A 24,224-nucleotide genomic window follows, 5' to 3' on the forward strand; every position below is an offset into this window, starting at 1 on the left:
TTAAAATTTTATAATTATAAAAAAAAACAAGAATAACTTACAGCCTAATAAAACAAAGTTAAAATTTTAGAAATAAGTTTAAAAAATTTAACCAAGAAATGCTAATTCTACTCAGTTTTTCCCTATATATTGATAAATTTCCCGTAATTTAACAGCTACGTTATTAAAAATTATTGTTATTAAAACAACTAATTAACTATATAATACATTATTATTTATAAAATAAAATTTTATATAGCATATAGACTCTATAAATGTATTAACAGTGCTATCAAGTAATACATAAACCTAATTAGATAAGTTTATATTTATTTACTCCTCCATAATTTTTGTAGTTATAAAATATTTTAAAGTATATCTTTTACTAAATTAATTTTTATTTAAAAGTAAGTAACATTTCTATTTAATTTTTTAATAAATTTTTACTTAAAAAGATTTTTCTAAAACAAATAATATGGCCCTACTGTATGTGGCTATACGTCAGCTTTCATCATTGTTAGTTGTTCTATTGCCGACAAAAGGGACTTTGTCGATATTGAAACATAATGCCAGAAAAATTGAAAGTGTTTTCAACACAATACAGCATAGATATATGTACATAAATGCTCACGAAATGTATTTTTGTAGAAATAGAGTAAATCATATCACATAACAAATAACAAAGAAAAATAAACAAATCTATAATTGGAATCCTGATTGCCTGTTTTTCTCTTAGAAAAAAATTCATTTTATGTTATAATATATATATAACATAACTAGATAGAAATTTATATTCTATAGTTCATACAGTAATATTGATTCTTTGATAAATGATTTTTGCAGTACAAGTGGAAGTGATAACATGAATAAATGTACTTTCTTAAATAATGTATAATAGAAGACTAAGTCACGAGAAAATAATAAATCTTTTAAAATAATTTTCACTTAAGCCCCTTAAATCTCTCGATTTCCAATTTTTCCCGTTTAATACAATATTTTCTACTCAGTTTAAATTAAATTATTCGATTTTTTTTAAAATTATAAATACTATATCACTTAAGGAAAATAGAGTTTTAAAAAAGAAATAATTCAATTAAATTAATTCTCATATATAGTTTAATTATATTATTTATTCAACTTTATGTAAACACAACGTTTTATAAGTTCACTATAATTGTTACGTATTTAAGGAATATTTTCTTAAATTCTTCTTAACAATTTACAGGAAATTATTTAAAATTTTAATCATAACATAACATAACAACCAGTTAAAGTGACTTTTATTTAAGAATTCAGTTTTTAAAAATAGACATGCAAATTTATTTAAATTTTAACATTTTAAAATATCTGGATCGAGTATTTGTTGTAGTATCCTATTTTTTTTTTTTTTTTCGAATTGTGGTTACTTGTATCATTGTTTTATTGGAACAAATTTACATGTCTTTTCTACTCAAAATTCTATATATTTTTTATGAAGATTAATATATAAAATTGCTGATTTTTTAAAGAAATCGTTTAAAAAATCTGGCAGTGACTGTAAAATTTCTGTTAAATTTCCCATAAACATAGTCACAGTTATATTTTTAAATGTATTTTTTTAAGAATGAATAAAATATTACATACATACATACATACATACATGCGTTTTTAATCATTTTATTTTCGTAAAAGTAAAATAAATCTTTAAAGAAATTATCATTTTATGAATCTGTGCGAAAAATAAATTATATTTTGTTCACATAATTAAGCAAATAGAATCGATTAATCATTTTTATGAAAGAATTACCAAGTATTAAAATATAGCCTTATATTGATATTGATAATTCACCTTTNCCAAACCTGCTGTAGACAATGGCAAATCATCAATCCATTCGCCCGCAGTCGTGTTTAGGATATTTTAATGTCGGCCTCAATTCAGAGTACCTTCACATGCGTTTTTAATCATTTTATTTTCGTAAAAGTAAAATAAATCTTTAAAGAAATTATCATTTTATGAATCTGTGCGAAAAATAAATTATATTTTGTTCACATAATTAAGCAAATAGAATCGATTAATCATTTTTATGAAAGAATTACCAAGTATTAAAATATAGCCTTATATTGATATTGATAATTCACCTTTACGAAAATTAAAAAATTTACTAAAGGAGGAAAAAAAAATTAGAAAATGAAAATTTTTTCGATGCAACAATATCGAGTCAATAATTAATTAAGGAACAACATTAGCTCTCGATGCGCTACTTTATCATAAATCTGACAAGAAGTTTCAAAGGATGCTTTTATATCGTTACAAAAATATTTGCAGAGATTAAACAAATATTATTGCTTGTCATACGAAAGAAAATTGTTTATGGGGATGTTGTAGTCGTTTTATTAGAAAAGTGAAGCGTGGAAATACTTTTCCAATTAATATTTTTTAACTACGATTTTAATATATTTAATTTCTGGTTGTAATTCACAAGTATTTGCTACTTTATTTTGTTTTCCTTCATTTTACTTTCCGGGTTCTGTTATGTATAACAGAGTGGAAGTATGCCAATTGGTCAAAAAACGACCCCTGCTCAAGATTTTTACATTTTTGGACTCAGGACGTTTTGAAACTTCAAGAAATGCAAAAAGAAAAAAAAATTCGGGGTGTTTTTTTTTTCTTGTATGTATGGTTATTAGGGGGGGGCTTGATTTTGTTCACCCTATTTAAAGTTTAATAATTCTTGTGCTTTTTGTTGAAATTTTCTGGAATATTTCAGGGAGGTTTGTGTATTAGGGAGATGCTATTAAATTTTGGTGGTTAAAATTCGAGAGGGTGGATAGATAAAGGGAATCATATTTCGAATAGGGTCAGACTTAATGACGATTTTACTCGTTATTAGGATTTATTTTATTTTATTTTTATAAAACTTATCTCTATTATCAAAATTAAGCTTTTTGTCATTTTATAATAATTAAAAATATAAAAAGATTTTTTAAACAAAATATTATAACAGACGGCGCCATACGCTGTTTTAAATTTTGCCGAGAAAGTTAAGCAACTGGCTGCTGGATTTTTTCATAGATGCAATATAATTCTTTCAGATATATATCCACCAAATCAGTCGTTTTTAAACCTGGATGCAGCGGGAAAGTGTGAAACAGCTTTTCTTAAATTCTGTAAGATAGTCTATGGATGAAATTTTCTGTATTGAACTTCTCAGTTTAAATGAAAAATTATTATATTTTTATCTATTATACATGCCAAACCTAGACTTATATTGATGAATGGACATTAAGCAATTAATAAAGAAAATTCCTCTAACAGTATTTAAAGTAAGGATAAAATACAAGTGCGAGAATGGGTAGATTTTCAATCCTTAAAGAAAACCACGAATTTTTCATTAGAATGTGAGAGCAAATTTAAAAATTCAATGAGTGAGAGCGGCGAAAAAGGTTAAGAACCAATGCTTTAAATAAATGGCTAGAATAAAATTATATTAAATATTTTAAATGCATTTTTTCTAATTTACAGTATTAAATATTAATTTAAATAATCTTCCACCTCGTGTAAGATGCTACGGATAAATCCTAAACACTTATAACTTTATTATTTTAAATTCTTATGCTATGTAATCTAATAATGTTAATATAACCATTTATAAGCGGCGAAACTTCTAAAAATTCAGCTCACAAGATTTTCTTAGCAATATTTCAAGAATAACTTTGCGAAAACGTAAAAAACAAATCGATCCACTTTCAGTCTCGAAAGTAAAATCAGAATCCTGCGAAACTAACTTTATTTTAGATTAGTGTTTTTTATTAAAAATAATAGAAGTTCCAAAAAAAAAAAAAAACAAATGAAAGAGAAAACTACGTCTGAGATCGTTGACCGAATAATACAATTTTGTGATTTTCTTATAAATGAAATTGAATGTAAAAGAATATATAAGACAATTATCGAGCGTTTATTTCGCTGAATGTGATGGTGGAAATCAAATAGTTTAAATGTAGCAGAAGTTTAAAATCTCTCCATAATTCAATTACATTTAATAATTGTAAAAATATTAATAATGCATTTTGCAAATATAAAGATTAAACAATTATTCCAAGAAATAAAATGCATTTTTTTTGTATTTATTAAATACTAGAAATATTTGAAAATCATTCGTATCAAGTAAATTTTACATTGCTATTTAAATTCAAAACAGAATTCAATCAATATGAGCATTATTTTGAAAACTATAAATTAGCATTTATAAATTGAAGATTAATCATTGTTTTAATTGATAAAAAAATAAAATATTAAAAGAAAATTTATTTTATTTCTTTAATTTTTAATTTCTAACATTCTAATTTTGATGATTCTTAGATGAATCATACAGTGTTCTCCCCATAATTCGAAAGCATTTTTAGATATTTTACACACACAAAAAAAAACTATTAAAATCCTTGATAAAAATTTCGAAATGTGATAAATCTATATTATAATAATCTCCTAACATTTTAACTATTAAAATAACAAATTATTTTATGTCTTACTCTCTTCTGTGCATCCATCTCTGTTCAAGTTCATTCCTTTTTCTCATTCCCAATTACTGCTCCAATTCTCTAGGAGCAAGGGTCAACCAAACCCAAAAGCTAGTTGTGTTTGACAGCGTATATATCAATCAAGTAAGAACTAGAACAGAGATCTGATCACCATTCTACACCCGAAAATTAACTTTATCAATTTAACAGATGACATAAAGACAAATCATATATTCGAGATGTTCTACCAAATTAATTTTCGTTAATAGCTTAAAGTAAGTTTCTTCGTCTTTTATATAATAGAATTTATTTCAAAGAAGATAATATAATTATATTAACGGTTAATCGTTTTGTTTAAAATTATTATTATTATTATTATTATATCTAACCTTAATTTATTCGCAAAATAATTATTTTCTTCGCGATTTCTCGTACATGATAATGAGAAAAACACTAAAAAATTGATAAGATTTAATCATTTTTAATTAAAGATTATATATTATTTTACAAAATAAAGTATTTTATAATGTACATAAAAGAAAATAGCACATTTATTTATATTATGAACTAACACAATTCCACGCCTAAACCGTAAAATGATAATTATTAGTAGAAGCAAACTATAATTATTTTTAAATAAAATAAGCATTGCTGAAAAATAATTATTAAAACAGAATCATTAGGAGTTAGACTTTAAATCTCATAACATTATCTAAATTATAATCATTTTCGGTATTATATAACTAAACTCAATTATAAATATTTTCATTCTTTCTACGAAATTCATTTTAACATGATTGAGCTATTCTAATAGAATAGTTAACATATAGATTACTTTACAGCGAATTAACACGCGTAAATTAGTTGCAGTTGGTGATTAAGAAAATTAAACATACAATTTGAGATTGTCAAGAGAATTGATTATGTGTGTAACGAATATGAATTCATTCACGAAACGAAGAATTTATACGCAATTTTTCGTTTAATTTTAGTTGATGCAGAAAATTTCTTTTTCGTAATTGTTTAAAAATACATTATAAAAATATATATTTACTGTTATTATTTTTTTAAAGTTAAAATTTATATCTTATACATTTAGTTTTAAAGCAATTAACTGATAAGAATGTAATAATTTTGTTGTTAATTCGTTACTTAGAATGCTTGTCCAACGATTTTTAATGAATTTATTATTATTATTTTAAACATTTTTCTCGTTAATTCTAGCGAAAGTAAGCTATTTTCTACATAAATTCATTTAACGAATTTATCATTTTTATTGTAAAATATATTTTATTTAATTTTTTAAATTTCTGTTATCAATTATAAAAGTAAAATTCATCAATTGAATATATTATTATATGAAATATTTAAAAAAGAAGTATAACAACAACAACTGGTTTAAATCTTGAAAGGTTATTTTGAGTTGAAATATAAATTATGTAAATTTTACATATTTCAAATATATTAATTAAACCAACTTCTAATGATATATTAATGTTTTCTACATCATTACTCGTGTTATAGTTTGTATGATAGAAGCAAACATATAAAAAGATTTTCGACTTTTATGATTCGAATTGGAAAAACATTAAAATAACATTTAGAACTAAATAATCATTTACTTCCAGTCTTGTAAAATAAATGCATCGATTTTCATATAATAGAATATTAGTACGGTTTATGAATAGAATAGCAAATATCAGACGTGACTTTACCGATTTTATGTATTATGTAATTCATTTTGACATGTTTATTAGATTTTGGGATATAAACTTTTAAGTAAAAAATTTTTCTCAACAGGATAAACTTCTTAGATAAACGTGCATTGTCTTATTTACCAAGTTAAATTACCATGAATATTTAGAATTGTAATCCTTGTATCGTCTTAATTTTTCTGTCAGTTTTTAAATATTAATGAATTAATAACGATGTTAAAAATTTTTATTCGTAATTTTTTTTAAACTTCATTTTTATTATTCTAGACTGGCTTGCTCTTGTTAATGTTTATTACATTTAAGAAAAAAAAAAAATATTATTTTCCTCGTTATTTTATGCATTTAGATATGATAAAAATCTTTAAAAATTAAAGAAGAAATAATAAATATTATAATTTATTCTGAAACTTAATACGAATTTTATACCAATTTGTATTGATACAACGATATTAAACTCTTAGCACGACATTAATGCATTACAATCATGCTGTAAAGTAATCCAATTATCAGATAATATGTAAACAAATGATATAAGGATTACAGATATTCATTTTATATTTTTCAATCTTCGTACAGTGTAATGTATACTCAATTGCATTATATATATTTTAAGTAAACGTATTACTTATTTAAATGTTGAACATGTGTTACTTTATACGGTATTACGAATAGTATAGAAAAAAATTATTTATTATAAAAATAAGAAACATAAAAAGTTTAAATATTTACATTGTATTAAAAAAATTGCTTTAAATCATGCGATTTCTTAATATTACATCATTTCCAGAATGTTTCCTCTAGTCAAAAATACGTATTTAAATAGATATTAATAAATTTAACTTTAAAAATACTTATTTTAATACATTTTAAAATAAATATAATTAATTTTACTTTAAATTCTTAAATTTATTATTATTATTATTATTATTATTATTATAGCCGCTTCTAGCCTGTTATTTCGNTTTTTAACTATCAAATGGTAAAAATATCTAAAAGCTATTTTTATATCGATTTAATATTGTTTACATAATACTACTTTTAAATCGATTAACCTTTAAAAATATCCCATATAACATTAACTTATATGTGTATATTTGATATTTGAATAGATATATTTAAAAATTATAAACAATAGTTTGCATTAGTATATTTGAATCACATTATCATCTTGATGTTCAGTCGATAACTGTTGAACTGTAAAAGCTCTCTGTTGCTACTTAACAGAATCACAACAATTGATTATCCTTACATTAACTTGTATAATTACTATTATGATTCACTTCAGCATTATACAATCGATTTAGATAACTGATGAGATAAATTATTAACCAATGATTAATATTAAAAACCATTGACATGTGCTTCCACCATAAACTTATATTTTTTTTTATTCATTTCTTTAGAAGGTCATCAATCATAATTTATTCTTATGGAAATATTATACAAACATATTTAATTCGATTTAGGAAGACAAACGAATTAATATTTAATCAAGTTAAAAAGGCAATCTCTTGACAATTCCTTTCATAACGATATTATTTGATTTTAATTTAATGAGTAATTATAATAGAAATCTGACGCTTGTTAATAATTAAATTGGAAACTGATTTATTCATTTCTATAATATTTATTTCTTAATTTTTCATTTATTAAATTGATATCAATTTTAATTTTTAATTCAAATAATCGTTAAATTTTTAGTAGAAATTTTTAAAAAAATGTTATATGTAACGCTCATATGCTGTAGGATAATCGTAGGCTGTAGGATATTTTTATATAACTTTTTCCTATTTATATATAAGAAAAAGTTATATAAAAAGGCCAAATATTTGGGTAAAAAATTCGCAGTGTGTGTTAAAAGAAAACTTTTTCTATCACTTAAAGTTTATAAAAAATATTATTTAAATGTTTTAATGTATAAAAAAATATTTAAAAGTCTTTTTATTATTAGTTGTTTGTGCGCGTATATATATATTATTAAGTGTAATTTAATAAGAAAAACTTCTAACATGACATTTCTTCCATCACATTGAAAATAGAACAAAAAAGAATAAAACTATCGAAAGATGACATCGGAAATGTAATAGTGAGAAAGGAAATGACGCAGCAAAAAAGTACGTGTTTTGATGTTACAATTGTCAATGTTAAAAAAATCCACTTTTTTTCTGTTATTAAAAATAAATAGATTTTGTTTTTATCTCTGATCTTCTTCTATTAATTTTAAATGGTCTATTTTTATAAATAAATGGCAATTAAAATAAGAGAAACAAATAAAATATTTATTTAAAGTTTTTTTAATTAAAAAATTATCATTATAAGAAATTATTTTCGTTGAATTTATAAAAATTACTTCTATTAATAATAAAAAACGCATATAAGGAGTTTTATTAGTAGTACTAAGTTTCATCAACAGATGGCAGAAAGAGTTATTTTTTTGAATTTTTATTGATGATTTTTTTTAGATTTAAATTATTTTCTTTTATAAATAACATTAAACTGCTATAGAAGCTATGTAATGAATGGCTATTTGATGATATTTTGTTAAATAATATCAAAATTTTGAAGCAAGAATTAAATCAGAAACTTTCAAAGTATGAAGAGAAATACTTCACGATTTTAATTTATTTTCTTTTCACGATTTTTTCTTCGTGAGATTTATATTCAAAGGTTAATTTCGGTAAACGGTTATCGCCCATTCTAATTAGGCGATTCATTTCATATTATTTGATATGATTTAATGTTATTTGCATATTATCAACTTTTAGTTTGTTTCTGCAATTTAATTATTAATTTATTTAATAAGATATATTAAATAAATAATTAATTAATTATATCAAAAATCTCATATGAGCAGTTTGCATTTTTGAACATTTTTTTTTTTTTATTTAGTATTCAAACTTCAGTATCATAATAAAATTAGATAATTAGATATAATAAATAATTTTTTCAACATTTAAATGTATTAATGAAGATTTAATATATTTTGATTAGATGCTTTATTTTTCGTTTTCATCATAAATTTATATAAATTTTAATTTTATTCTTTCTAATAATATTTTATTTTCTCTCAGACATTAATTTCATACTTAAAAATATCCTCAAACTTATGCTAAATTGTTAATTACCTGCACAATATCATAAATTTATTTATTTTATCTTCTAGCATATTTTATGATCACTTAAACATCAAGGCGTAAAGAGATCTTTCCATCATTGCATCAATGTATGCTTGTTTGGTGCCTGTTTTTCCAGCGATAAAATAACTGAAGAGAATTAATTTAAGTCGATTTAGCCTAACATACAAATAATCTCTGACTGTAAAAGACAAAGACAACATTTCAGAAATTCATACAAAAAAAGTGAGTTTTATTTTGTTAGAGAACATATTCTGAACTATCGCCTCCAACAGCAATACAAGGGTGTAGACTGCTGAGTATGGAATTATGAATGTAACGTAGGATTCCTGGCAACACCGTTTCACAGGCGTCACCTATGCACCTCTCCAGTTTCTCAACATCATGTAGCTCTGCTGGATACACAGCATACACCGATGCCATAGGAAAAAGTTCAGAGAGGACAAGCCTGCGGAACGTGGTAGTTATGAAACAAGGTCGTGTTTTCATATCCACAGATTGCCAAACCATTCTGCGAGTCATTGACGCACATCTGTTCGAGAATACGACGCCATTCTGCTAATACCAAACCTGCTGTAGACAATGGCAAATCATCAATCCATTCGCCCGCAGTCGTGTTTAGGATATTTTAATGTCGGCCTCAATTCAGAGTACCTTCAATGAATATGGGACCACGAAGCTCGTCATTCCAAATTCAATTCTAGATATTTAGGATTAAATGCACTTGGTGTCACGTATGTCGTGGGCATCATTGCAGAACGCTTTGGTGCACATTGTGACGCCACACTCTCCATTCCGGGAAACAGTGGCTCGTCAATCCATAAAATGTGCTGAAGACGTTGTGGTCCGTCATACTGTAAATTTAATATCATGTTGCATCATTCAAATTTCCGTTTAGCATTCTCTATATGTTACGATAATTGCAGATAGCAGCGATACAGGTGCATTTCATGGCGACGTAATATCCAATGTATTTGGATCAGCCCATAACCTAACCTAACTAATGCTGGAAAGATTTTGTTTGCACCTGGATAGATGTTTGAGTGGACACCCTGTATTTTGTGTGTGTTGTATTTTATTATAAGTATGATTTTGTCTAAGGTGTATATCTATAGTATGGTTATTAACTGTGCGGCAGTTTCTATTTGTTTGCAAACACTTCATGTATTATTTTTTGCTATTTGATTATGCCAACGTAAGTAGTCAGCTTGTTTTAAAAACATTCAATTCGATGTAATCTGTTGCATAGTTTCGTATATGGAATTTCCTACAAGTATAGTCTGTGGATACTATTTTTTACGATATGCTTTGTGTAATTTAGTATATATAACTGGTCTTGTATGACAATCATGAATCCTTCCGTCTCTCCAAAGACACATTTGCGAGTCAGCAGTTTGACGCAATTCGTCACTGTAACGCTGACCGAACTAATTAGGATGTCTACAGTACAACTCAAGATTGTTTGATAATGTACTTGTATACGGTGTAGATCCACGTCAATGTTGTGTAGGTGTTTAACAGTGTAATGTTTCGTCTGCAACAATTACAACTTTATATAATTGTGATGTTTTTTGTTTTCTTTTGGTGCAAAATTTCTTTCAGCTTTCGTATTCGTTCGCAATGAAGATTTATTATATCTGTGGTGCCTCAATCTCTCTCTTTACGAGAAAAAATCAACCTTTCTATGGACGACTTAGGGTGGTGTTTATTATGTTTTATTAATGTTGTTCGTGTTTTTCTTTGGAATTGTTTGTAGTCTGTTATGTTATTTTTCTTCTATTATTATTAACATTTATTTTTATTAAGAACAATTTTTATAGTTATTTTAATAAATATTTATTTGAATAGAAGTTCTTGAATTATTGAGGACATAAAGAAGAGGAATCAAATTTAAGTAAACACTGACATAAAAAAATAAAATAAGATTAAATAAAGATCAAAACTTAATTACTAATCATCTAAAGTATTGAGTAGTTAAGAGATTAGTAAAATGAACAATTTAAAATATTTATTTTTCTTCTTGAAAGCTTTTCATTTTTATTTTATACACTGAAAGTTTATTTAGTAACTTTGTAAACTTTTTAATATATTTGGAATGTTTTAAATTTTAGTAGAACTTAAGATTTTCTGCTGAATTTGAAACTTTTTATTACATCTCTTAATCTATGTAAACAATAACAAAATTTATGCACTCAGACTTTCTTGTTTTAGCAACAGATTTTTTTTAAATTACGTAATAAATTAGTTGTTTTATATAATAATTTCACTTTGAATAAATTATATAATTTATTTTTAAAGTTTAAATTAATTAAAAACATATATTAAATTATAAACAAAATAAATATTNATCTTTATAAATGCATTTCGTGCTAAGATTAATGAAAGTTTATTCGAGTAAAACAATACAATTAAACTTTACTTTGATAACGAAGGCCTCTCCGCTCATCTGAGCAGAGATAAAACGAATCTTTTCGTGTTAAATGATAAGCTACTGTATATTGTACATTATTTTACACGTGTACATCATCATCTACACTGATTTATTTAACATTATTAATTCAAATATTAAATAATTTAAATTATCTTAAATAACAATACACTCTTTTATCTTAAAAAATATTATTTAATTATCTGTGTATAGTTTTTATCCATAAGAATGTATTAGAAATAAGAAAATTGCAACATTCTTCCATTCTTCTAGTGCTGTAAGGCAAATATATTTTGTTCGAATTAAATTTATATTTTCTTAAGTTAATTTTCTTAAAATAAATACATTTTTTTATGTATTAATCTTTCTATAATGTTGTTAATTTTACTAAATTTAAATTTAAGGTCATTTCTTCTAAAAACTGATTTTAAATCTGATTAAATCTCTCGTTATATTGATTAAAATTATTTTTTTAAATTAACAGAAAGTGATTAAATCGTCTTTTTAAAAATTAGCAAAAGTTGATTAAAAATTAGTATTATTATTATTTTTTTAAATCTAGAAACAACTGTATTATCAGAGTTACTTTTAATTAATAAAAACTGACAAATCTATTTGTTAAAGCAACATATATAATTAGTTTTGTCAAGAAGAAAATATTTCTTATCTTTTTATAATCTTAAAAAAACAAAATAAAATCTTTCGTAACTGCAAAAATATGTTAAACATATAAATTAGTTATTTTTTTTTATTATTTCTAGTTTTTTTAAATATATATATTGATTTTTTATATGCATTTAGCAACGTTTCTTACTGAAATTACGACATAATATTTACTAATTTTACATAAATAAATCATCAAAATATTTAAATAAATCGTGATTTTTTTAAAAAATATAAATAAAATATAAAGAAAAATGATTTTATTGTATTTAAAATTCGCTAAATTTATGGAGAAATGAAATATCATATATCAAATTTGTGTTAAATAAAAACTGAAAGATAGAAATGACACGTATTTCATCATCGTTTTGATAATAAGGTTTTTAATAATAAGTATAAAAAATATTTTAAAAAATATATCTTAAAAAGTGCAATCACTTTATCAACAAAATATAATAAATGTTCTCTATTTGTTCACAAGATATAAATCTTGTAATTCGATATCAAATACATTTTTAATATAAATTTACTCATACCACAAACTCATTTTTCTCCATTTAATTTAAATAAAATATTCTTAGAAAAGAAAAAAGAATAATTTCATCTTTCAGACTTGATTATTATTCTTAGCAATGCAATTAAATTCTTTCCAGAGAAATTTGATAGTTTTTAATCATTTTATGAAATTTAAATAACTTTTTAAAAATGTCTTTTATATTAAACTATACAGAAGTAGATATTACTTAAAGTAAAATAAAAAAAAATTAAAAAATCTTGATGAATTTCAAAGTAAATTAAAATTTTAATAGATGTGGATTTAAATATAAACTGTAACCTATTGTATATTCTTGTTTTAAAATTCTGAGGGCATAACTTGTTTCCAGTAAGAAACGGTTTTGTAAAAAGTTAATGAAGTTCTTTTTTTTCCCCCTTAGATGAATATCTTTATTTTATGGAGCTTTAACTCCTTTTCCATCTGCTAGATGATGATAATTGCAATTCTTAGCTTTTCTATTCGCTTTGCACATCTCATTCATCAGCTCGCTACTCGTTTCTCATCTATTTAATAACTCGGTTATTTGTTTTCTAATATTTTTTTTTACGTTTCTTCTAATTTTCGGTTACATCCCTCCTGCTGTTAATCATTTGCTATTTGATAATGTTCGCTCTTCTTATTAATCACAATTCGATAATCGCTTTCGCTTCATGATAATCGCTATCTTCTGTTCGATAGAGGTTGTTTAATAAGGTCACTACTAGTTTCTTTTTATTATAATCGATTTCTTGTAGTTAACTATTCAAATAAAAAAAAAAACAATCTTTATTAATTATAATCGATTACATTTTCACACGTTAATCTTCTTATTTAGTGCTTTCTTATATACTTTTTTTTCTATTATTATAGAATAAAACGCAAAAAAACTGAACCAACACATTAAAGTTTTCTAATTTGTATTAGTAACAATATAGATTTAATGTTTAATTGTAATGGAAATTTCCGTTTAAATTTTGCTATTTAAGAGTTTAATTGCTATTTGTTGAATCGCTACTGACCTTCCTTCATCATCCAATTCGTATACAAGACTAACAATTGATGAAATGTATTCCCTATGTGAATATATATTCTTATTAAAGTATCATAAAGACAATAAAGTGGATTTATCACTTTTATTGTGTTCATTACAGCAAACCTCTGCCAAGTCCACGAATCCTGCTAGCAAATAAAGTCATTAAACTACATAGTAGCGAGTCATTTTCGTTAAATATCAGGATAATAAAGCTACAGTCTTTATTAAAATAAACAAATTTTAGTAAATATTTTTCTCTATAGAATTATAATTGTGTTGCATTGAATGTCTGACAATGCAGTGTAGATTTAAGAAGTATATTTTATCAAATCTTTTATCTACATTCGCGTATTTTATAATGCTTTAGTATACATAGAGAAATGAAAACCTATGGTTGCAGCATCAAAGTGACGATTTAAGATAAGTCTTGAATAATTCTTTGAATATTTCCGCTTGGTAGCAGTTACCATTATTCCGCCCATCCAAGTAAGAAAGCCTCAAGGCTTTTATACCTTCTAACTCTATGTTTTACTTTACTATTGATTCAACGAGTTCCTTTTCATCAATGTTTCCATCTTGAATCCAGTCGTAATTATTTATTATATCGATAAATATCAATGTCATTTATGTAATTTTCTTAAAATATTACTTACGTCTTCGTAATTTAATTCGTGATTTAATAAGAGAAAAATGTATTAAATAAAATATATTTATATTTTTCTTCTTTGTCTAGGTTTTATTTAGTTAATAAAATCAGTTTACGTCTCTTTTCGTGTAGTCTGCCTGTCTGTCTGCACTTATAACTTACAAAAGAATAAGATGAAACATTAAATCTTAAGAAACTGTTCATTTATTTTTATAGATCAATGATAATATATAGTAGCAAAATTGATTTAATAAAGTTAACTTAAAAAATAAAATAATTAATCTTAAAAAAAAACAATAATTATTATTAGCAATTAAATGTTAATTTTCATTTTCTAAAAATATTAAAACTCTATATATACATTTAAAATTAATTATAACAATTTATTTTTAATTAATTAATATCGACAAATTTTANTTATTTAAATATAGTTATAAAATATTTTTTTATTATTAATAGTGGATTTATTAAAGCATATTAATGATATTTCTAAAACAAGTGAAGAAATATCAATAAGAATAAATTAATTATAAATTTTAAATAACAAATGACGTATATTAATAAAGAAGAATTATTAAAGTGTAATTTAAAAAACATTAATTATATTTTATAAAATTTAATTGTCATTATTTAACTTTTTTCATTACCATAAATGGTATATTATTGTGTAATAAATAAATAAATAAATAATAATAAAACGTTATTAAAAAAATTTTTTTATAGATTTTAAATTATTTATTTATATTTTCTTAAGTTAATATTTAACAAAGTAAAGTCAATTTATATATACGGTTTATAACATATTCTGTAATATTTTTATACAAATTTAAGCATACAGACATTATTTAATTCTAAAAAAAGTAGCATTTTTATATATAAAAATGTTTATTAAATGAGTTTTGTGCTTAATTAATAATTTATTAAATTAATTTTTTATATTAGAAAATGTGCAATTTGCACTTAACATCTTATTAATAAATCGATTTTTACTTATTTTTAAACTCGTTTTTTTATAAATTAAACTTTTTTTAACATCATTTTAATGTATAAACGATATAAAAAAAACTTTACGCATATTAAAACTTTGATTTAGCGCTGCTATTTGTTCGCCTCTGAAATTTGCACTAAATCGAGTGTGGCGTTAAACTGAAGTATGCCTTAAACGATAATAATTGTGTATAATAATGAAGTCTACGTAAGTTTAAGAGTTTGAAAGTCATGTGATTTGGTGATGATAATGTCTTTAATTGTATATTTACTATTTCATAGATAAAAGGGGGATTTTTATTTAATATTTTGTTGAGGAAGATTCGTTTACAAGTATTAATTGGGGCTTTACGAGGGTGGTTTTAATTAGTAAGGCGCTACATCGAGATTAAATTGTATATATAAAACATTATTTTTATTCAAGAAACATTCTTTTTATCTAAAAAAAAAGTTCTGTAACACGAATTGTTTACACAGTTGTAATTAAATAAAACAATATGTTCTTTAGTTTGTCACATTAATTTTAGATACTTCTTCTATTTCGAATGAATCCAGAGTGACATAATGCGTGACGTATAATTTACGTGACTCACTGAATTACATTACGTCATATACACAAACTTATTTCGCATTACTATCACACAACAATGCTTATATTATTATTCACGAAAAATAAATCTAGCATCAATTGTTAAAAGACAATTGTTTAAATATTAATTTTGAGAAAACGAAACAATAGATAATACTTTCATTCAATACAGTTAAAATAAATGAAAAACAAATAAATAAAACCTTTAAATTAAGGAAATAAATGCAAAAAAAAATAAATTATTATAAATTTATTTAATTATAAAATATTCTCATTAATATACTCCTTAAATATTCTATATAATATAACTCCTAAATGCAGTGTAGACTGTGTTTGATAATTATTAATATGCTGTATTTAAGGGTTGATAATAATAGAATGTTTTTAAAAAAATAATTATCGAAAGCAACAAGAAATAGAAGCAAAATTTTATATCTTTTTATTTACGAAAATCAAACAAGATTCTTTTATTAGTTCGGAAGACAGCAACAGTAAATGCGGAAATGAACAAATGGAATCCTTACATCTCAAACAGAGTGTCAATAATGATAATGGATTCTTATCAACTGACCCCACCAAGATACCAAGATGATAATGCATTTTCACAAAGAACTTCAGAAGGCAAATGGTCAAATACAATTACTAACACATAGGTACTTAAATAATCGAACTCATTGTTAGAAAGTAAAATTGACTTCTATCATCTTCATATAACATGAAAGAATAAGAGTTTCTATTTGATATAAGAGTGAGAAATAAATAAAAAAAAAACATTGAAAAAATATTTTTCTTTGAGGAATTTTGTTATAAGAAGATTTTCTAAAACGCTGTAAATACATTTAATAACTCGAAATGCTAAGAGTATTAACTGTATTGAGATAAATTGTTAAATTAAAGACAGAGATACGATGATAAATTCTTGTATTATTTTATAAAATATTTCCTTCTAGCTACTTTTATATATTAAAGGAAGAAATTTAGCAAAAGTTTTATGAAGTATAGAAGTTAGTAAAGTAGCAAAACACCAAATTCAATTTTTATTACAAATAAAAATAATATTATAATAAACATTATTACATTAATATTATTTTTGTTTGGATAATGTTTTTGATTTTAATTCTTTAATCTGATATTTTAATTCAATGGCATGGAAAGTGAATAAGATCAAAAATTTTTCTTTTATTATAAAAGTTTTAGGATAGAATTTGTACTTTAGACTGTATATAATTATGACATTCTGAAGAATGAAATAGCAAATATATTATTCCACTTTATAATATAAGGTGTTTTGAACGTAATTATATTAATTTTTAATTAAAATTATATTTTATCGCTCGGTAATATACAGTACAATACATAGAACAGTGGCACGACAATTGTTCTAGTTATGATAATGTTTGTATACTTATAAACAACTTATAAAAATTGAAACTTTATAAAAAATGTGTATCTTATTCTTAGTAATATTAAGGATTTAAAATTGATAAGGTTTTACTTATATTTTTCCTGTTAGATACTTAAAAAAATAAAGACAAAACATAGAAACAAAACATTGTTTTATACAAAAGTAAGAATCTTTTAATTAATATCTAATTTTTTGGATTTCAAAACAAAATTGAGTTATTATTTTTTTATATTCTCCAGAAATGTATTATTAATTTTTATATTATTCATTTCTTTCTAGAGAAAGATAATTTGAAATATATTTGGATCAATATCTGTTGAGATTTACTTAAAAAATGGTATTTTAAATGAGAATTTGAATTGCTTATTGTTTAAATATATTTTTAAAAATTATAATAATACTAGAAATATATTTTTTAAATTTTATTGCAAAATTTACGCTACAAAAAATTCTATTTCACTGAAAGCATTTTTCTAGTGTAACTGTTAAACCTCAAAAGTTGATACTGTAGAATANAAAACGTGATACGTAAAGCATAATAAAAGAAAGTATAGTAAGAAAAGTATGCTAAAGTAAGCTTCATAAAGAAGACATGGTACTTTTTCTTAGCATAGAAAGTATGCTAAGACAAAGCGCAGTAAAGAGAAGCATACTAATAAAAAGCATGTTTAAGGGGAAAATGATTCATCATAAGATTATACTTCGTCAGAAATCTCATAATTTAATTATAAGTATGATTAAGATTAATGTTAATTATAATAATTATATAGGATCGGTTATATTCTAACATAGATAAATTATTTTGCAAAATAGTCTGCTTAAAAATAATAAATCATTAATCAATGTATCGATCGATTTTGATTGTGAGATAAAATTAGACAGATCGAAGCGCGTGTTGTATAAAAATACATGCTGTCCTTGAATTTATTTCTGTTTCGTCAACAACCCGATTAAATAAATGATATTTGTGAAATAAAATTGTATTAAGGAAGTTCAATAGTCTCCTGATATTGAATTTGTAACAAAGGTGTAATAGTATATGCAACGTCGTAGATATATATACGTTCTTTCACTTAGTAATGAAGCGTGTCATTCAACAATATAAGTTAAATATGCAATATAAAATAATGCATATGACATTACTCATATTTTTTTAGTTTCTTTATTTCGTAAAACTATTTTATTTATAGTAGTGTGTAAAGCATATGTTTTCAAAACAAATATATGGCTTAATGGTTTGTAATCGCTCGCGTAAGTTATAGAAAATAAATAAAATCATCTGTTTGATTTATATAAAATGATATTAATATTTATTTAATAAAATATTACATTTCAATTTTATATTGTTAAAACAACAGAGTAGTAAAACTGAAATATATATATATATATTAAAGTTACATTATAAAAAAAAAATTTATACACGACTCATTCATTCTGTCATGATATCTTTTAATGACTTTTTCATTCAAAAATATTTCATTCATTTATATTTATTTTTTAATGTATTTTTACTCTATTCGAATTTTTCGTGTTGCACGTTACTAGTGACATATATAGGAAGGGAGACATTGGAAATATTTTTATGTATAAAACTGCTTTTAGAAGTAAATTTAATAAGACACTTGATTTATTTGTCTTTATTTAACTATTTAAAAATTAATGAATAAATAATTATTAAGCATATTATTTTAATTTTTAATTAAGGAGGTTATATCATTCTTCTGCCCTTTCTTACGCAAGTTACAATATACAAACTAATGCACAAAGTTAATATGTATAATTTTATTGGATTAATTCACTTTTATGGTATAACTAATTTATAATTAGATATCAACATATATAAATTAACTAAACTGGGATATTCAAAACATTTAAAACGTAACATAGAAGCAACAATTATCGATCTGTTCTATATAAAAATAAACCAAAGATTTAAAAATAATAATTTATTTTTAAAATATATTCGTAATACATTTTATAATATTTTCATTCATGCCATTCGTGACATCATTTTTTTTTATATTATGGGAAAAGACTATTTTTGTAATAAATAATCAATTTTCCATTAAATTTTGTACTAAAGATTTTATTAAGGAAAATATATTTCATTTAAAATGTATAGAATTTAACTCAGTAGTCTCATGTGACATTCATAATATACAACGATTAAAATTGTAATATAATATATTTAATGCATAACAATATTCTCATCTGGAACGAATATGTCAAAGTCAAATTGTTATAATATTTTAACAGTAGCAGCAAAGCATGATGGATAATTCTTAATGAGACTATCGCGTGTAATTCTAACCAATCAAAAAAAGCTACACAAATATCAAAAGGTACGAATCGAAATAAACGTTACTGTCATGTTACTATAGTAACAATTTTCCTTTTTTTTTCAAAACTCGATAGTAAAATATTAAAATAATCGTAAATCTCTTACGGGAATTTAAATAATTAATTTTTCTATAGAAGAAAAATCTTTATTTTTCATTAATTGAAGAAAAAAAAATCCTGTTTTTTTTTAGGTATGAAACTATATTCGTTTTAGTTACAATGCTTGAAAGTGATGCAGGAAAGTAACAATTAAAGGGGCACGTCTCAAAAGATTCTACAAGCAAATTTACTACAGTATTTGCATTTATTTTTTTAATCTTTTTAATCTAAAATATAATTCAGTTTAATAGATTTTGTTCGATAAAACAATTCAAATATTATTTTATTATTATAACAGCGTTATTAAACTGTTTATTTTTTTTTGTAATTTTTGTTATAATCAACCATTAATTTTGTTAATAACATATATTTATATTCTCATAAAATAAAATATGAAATTAAATATATCTATTTAATATATTGATAATACCAATAAGAAGAAATAAACATATATTAAACATATAAATTGTTCTTTATTCAATAAACTTGAATAATTTGTCTAAATTTAAAATTAAAATAGTAAATTAATAATAAAAAGTAAAGATGCAGTTAACAACTACAAGAAAATATATTTAGTATTAAAAATAATAGTAGTAAACAAAGAAAAATAGCAGATAATAGTGAATACAGAAAGCGGAACTGATGCAAGTTTAGAAAAATTCCATGCTTATTTGTAATTAACAAGAGATTAGAAAAAAGAAGTTGAGTAACTTTACGGATTTAGAAAAAGGTCAGTGATTAAAACAAAACATTTAACTATTTTTGTTAATGGGTTACAACTGATGAAAGTTTTTAACTTTAAGACAAGTGTCATTCTTGATATATTTTGTTGGATTGCAGCCATCTATTGTCAGCAGGAGACAGATATTGTAGAGGTTAACGACTTTCTTTAAGTACTGATATTCTTGAACTTATTTTAAATGTCTATTCGAGATATTTTAGATGATGATGATCATTATCATCTATTTAATAAGTTTTTCACTTTACTTTCTATTTAATTATATATAAAATTTATTCGTGCCAAAATATAGTAAAAAAAGTTTGTTAGTAGGAAAAATTTTGGATGTAAATTTAACTCTTGTTTGTTGGCTACCGTGTTATATCTTTAAGAGGAAATGAAGTTTGTTATCTTAATAGCAATTCTGCGAAATTCAATGTAATGAAATTCGCTAGAGTTTGTTCTTGAAGGTGATAAGATAAATCATATCGTCTATAATAATAATCTGTTCATTTGATTCATGATAATCATCTTTATTTTCTCAATTATGCAAATGTATACTGAAGAATAAAGTTCTGAAATATTATATAAAAATAATTAAATATTGTATTCAATAGAAAAACATAATAAATATATATATACAATATATTCAATACCAGATTCACGATAAAACATGCTCTTAAGTTGGAATATTAACAGTGAAATGGGAATAAATCTTTGACCAAAAAAAACAAAATTTTCCTTATGAATGGTTTCACTACATTATGGAAATTGTTATGAATTTATCCTTCAGAAAATTGATGAATTTTTTTTGTTTTGTTTGTAAAATATTTTCATTGCATAAATATAATTTTATACAGGTTAGTACATGGTCACTGAATAAATGTTTTATTCAAATTATTATTTTATTCAAGTTACTGAATTTAACCATAACATGGCATGCATTTAATCTTATTTTGGATAATAAGATTACAAAATAACCATATTATTTAGATTAGTCTATAACTATAGAATACCAATTTTATAATTTAATTTAATGTAAAACGTGTCATATCCAGCTAGCTTCTGAAAAGAACATTTGAATAGGTTTGTATGTGATCTTTTTCTAAAAAGACTATATATATGAAATATATTTTAGAAAAAAGAAATAATTTCTTTTATATTTTATTAATTTATTTATTCTTAATTTTTGGTTAATGGATAGCACACACCGCCTCTTTTCTTCTGTTAAAAATTAAGAGTAAAAATTATTAAATAATAAACGGTTTCGTACCTTATGTTAAACTTGAGTAGACGACAAAAAACATTCTGATTTTACAATATTAAATATTTTTTATTAAAGTTATTTGGTAAAATCTTTTAAAATAAATTCTAGACTGAAAGCCAACAGAAACAAAACAATTTGAATAAAGTTACAGTATTCACGAAAGAATAACAATTTTTTAGATAAGTTAAAATTAATTGAAGTGGTTTAGGAATGAAAAATAACTTTGGATTGTTAAAATTAAATTTTTTTCGGATCTTCTTTAGTATTATAAATATTCGTTTTCGAGTAGTAAAGAGAATATAGTTCATTTTAAGTAATATTAGATAATTCTCAAAGGAAAGAATTTTACTCAGTTGAGCTTTTCAGAAAAGCAAAAACTGTTTAACATCTTGAAAGTTCTTGAAAGTTTCGATCTTTTCTAAACAGTTTATATTCAAGACATTATATTTCTGAATTAAAGGAGATTTTAACCTATTATTTTCATATCCAACTATAGATAAAGTCCATATTTTAACAAAATTTGGAGTACTCTTCATAAATTTACAAATGACATAATTAAAATAAAGTGAAATATCTTGAAATTCGAAGGAATTTATATTGTAAAAAGCATAGTTAGATAAAACATTAAAAAAAAAACTTAAATATTTGAAAACGATCAAATTATATAGTTCTTTAACAAATTTTGGACTAAATAATTAAAATTTCAAATTAAGAAATTAGGGCATCGAGTATGAATGACTGAAAGCTTATTTTGCAATAAGTCAGGTGAAGTGATGATCTGATCATCTGCATATGTCAAAAGATGGATGTTTAGATTACTCAATTTCATGCTATCATTATAATATTCTGAGATCTGTAAATAACATTACAAGGAAAATAAATAAAATTTAGTCAATGGTTTTGAAGTGAGGTGATGGAAACGTTTAGGAATAAGAAAAAGATTTTTAAAATGTCGGCATTTTCATGGAAAAAAAATGTTTAGAAACTTGAAATGAATGCATAAATTTTAATAAAGAAAATATATATCTTTGAAGAAAAAATGCATTTGTAAAATGGAATTAAATGTATCTTAATGAATTCTTGTCATAAATGGGGGGAAAGAAACTAAGTGAAGAGTACCTGAGAATTTGTCAACGAACAATACTTAAATTTAGGAAAAAATATATAAAATAATTAACAATCACAGTATTGATTTTTCTTATTTTAAAATTCTTTCGCTACTCGATATAATCTGGCATAAAATTTATAAACATTTAAGAAAATTGAAAAGTTTAATTCAATTTTCAATACGTTAAAGGTTTACCACAATTTTTATTTTTATTTTACAAGAATTTTTAATTGTTTTATTTTCTTTAAATAACTTGTAATTATTCATATCAAAGTTAATCAGATTATTTAATTTCTGTATTTATACGAATAAAAATTATTTTATAACTTCACAACAATTTTTTAAATTTTTATTTAAGCGTAAAACTTTATTAATAAACAACACTAAATATATAAATTCCTATATGGAAATTATATATGTAACTAAAAAAAGAAGCTGGTAAAAAATAAATTGGCGTCAAGCAAGATCCGAATCTAAGTCCATGGTCAAATCCTAACCAGACCTAAATTTTGTTTTTTCTTTTATCGTCCTAGTTAATGCCTTATCCTTGAAAGGAATTTGAACCCAGGTCTTAAAGAGAAGTGGATTCGGATTCTATCCAAGATAGAAAAGATGTTTTTTTCATCAAGGTTAAAGCACGTTAGTCTGTCTGATCTCACTTTGTCTCTCTAAATGGCGAAATGATTAATACACTTCGCCGTTTAGAGAACTGAATACTATTTATTTATATATATTATTATTATTATTATTTAATAAATAAGAGAACATTTTTTCAAATCATAACTTTATATCGTAATATTACTTTATCTTAAAATTAATTAAATATAATTTTTAACTAATAAATAATACGATAAATATTTTTTAATAAAAATCTTTTCAACTTTTGAAGGTAAAATATAATTTACTTATGAAATAATTTATAGAAATCCTTTACATAAATCCTTACACGGAATTCTCTTTCGTGTTTTTATTTTCAAGATTTATTTGTTTTCGTTATTGTTTGTGGTTCGTTCTATATCACTTTCCTCAACTATAATTTATGAAAACCGGGGGGGGGAAATTCAAAAATAATTTTTATAAT

General features: G+C 23.2%; 1 protein-coding gene across 2 annotated transcripts in view; it reads right to left on the reverse strand.

The window, feature by feature from the left end:
- LOC111638632 (octopamine receptor Oamb-like) overlaps positions 1-24,224 on the reverse strand; it is a 57,585-nt gene that overhangs the window by 30,719 nt on the left and 2,642 nt on the right. Inside the window, exon 1 of one of the 2 annotated variants that reach the window (XM_023384380.1) lies at positions 9,317-9,617. The exons of the other annotated variant lie outside the window; for it this stretch is intronic. The gene's annotated coding sequence lies outside the window, so the exon portion shown is untranslated. Of the gene's footprint in view, positions 1-9,316; positions 9,618-24,224 lie in introns of those variants that run through there. 2 annotated transcript variants of the gene reach the window in all.

Source organism: Centruroides sculpturatus, unplaced genomic scaffold (assembly GCF_000671375.1).
Source record: "Centruroides sculpturatus isolate CEXI.00-Female unplaced genomic scaffold, Cexi_2.0 scaffold1114, whole genome shotgun sequence".
Classification (NCBI taxonomy): domain Eukaryota; kingdom Metazoa; phylum Arthropoda; class Arachnida; order Scorpiones; family Buthidae; genus Centruroides; species Centruroides sculpturatus.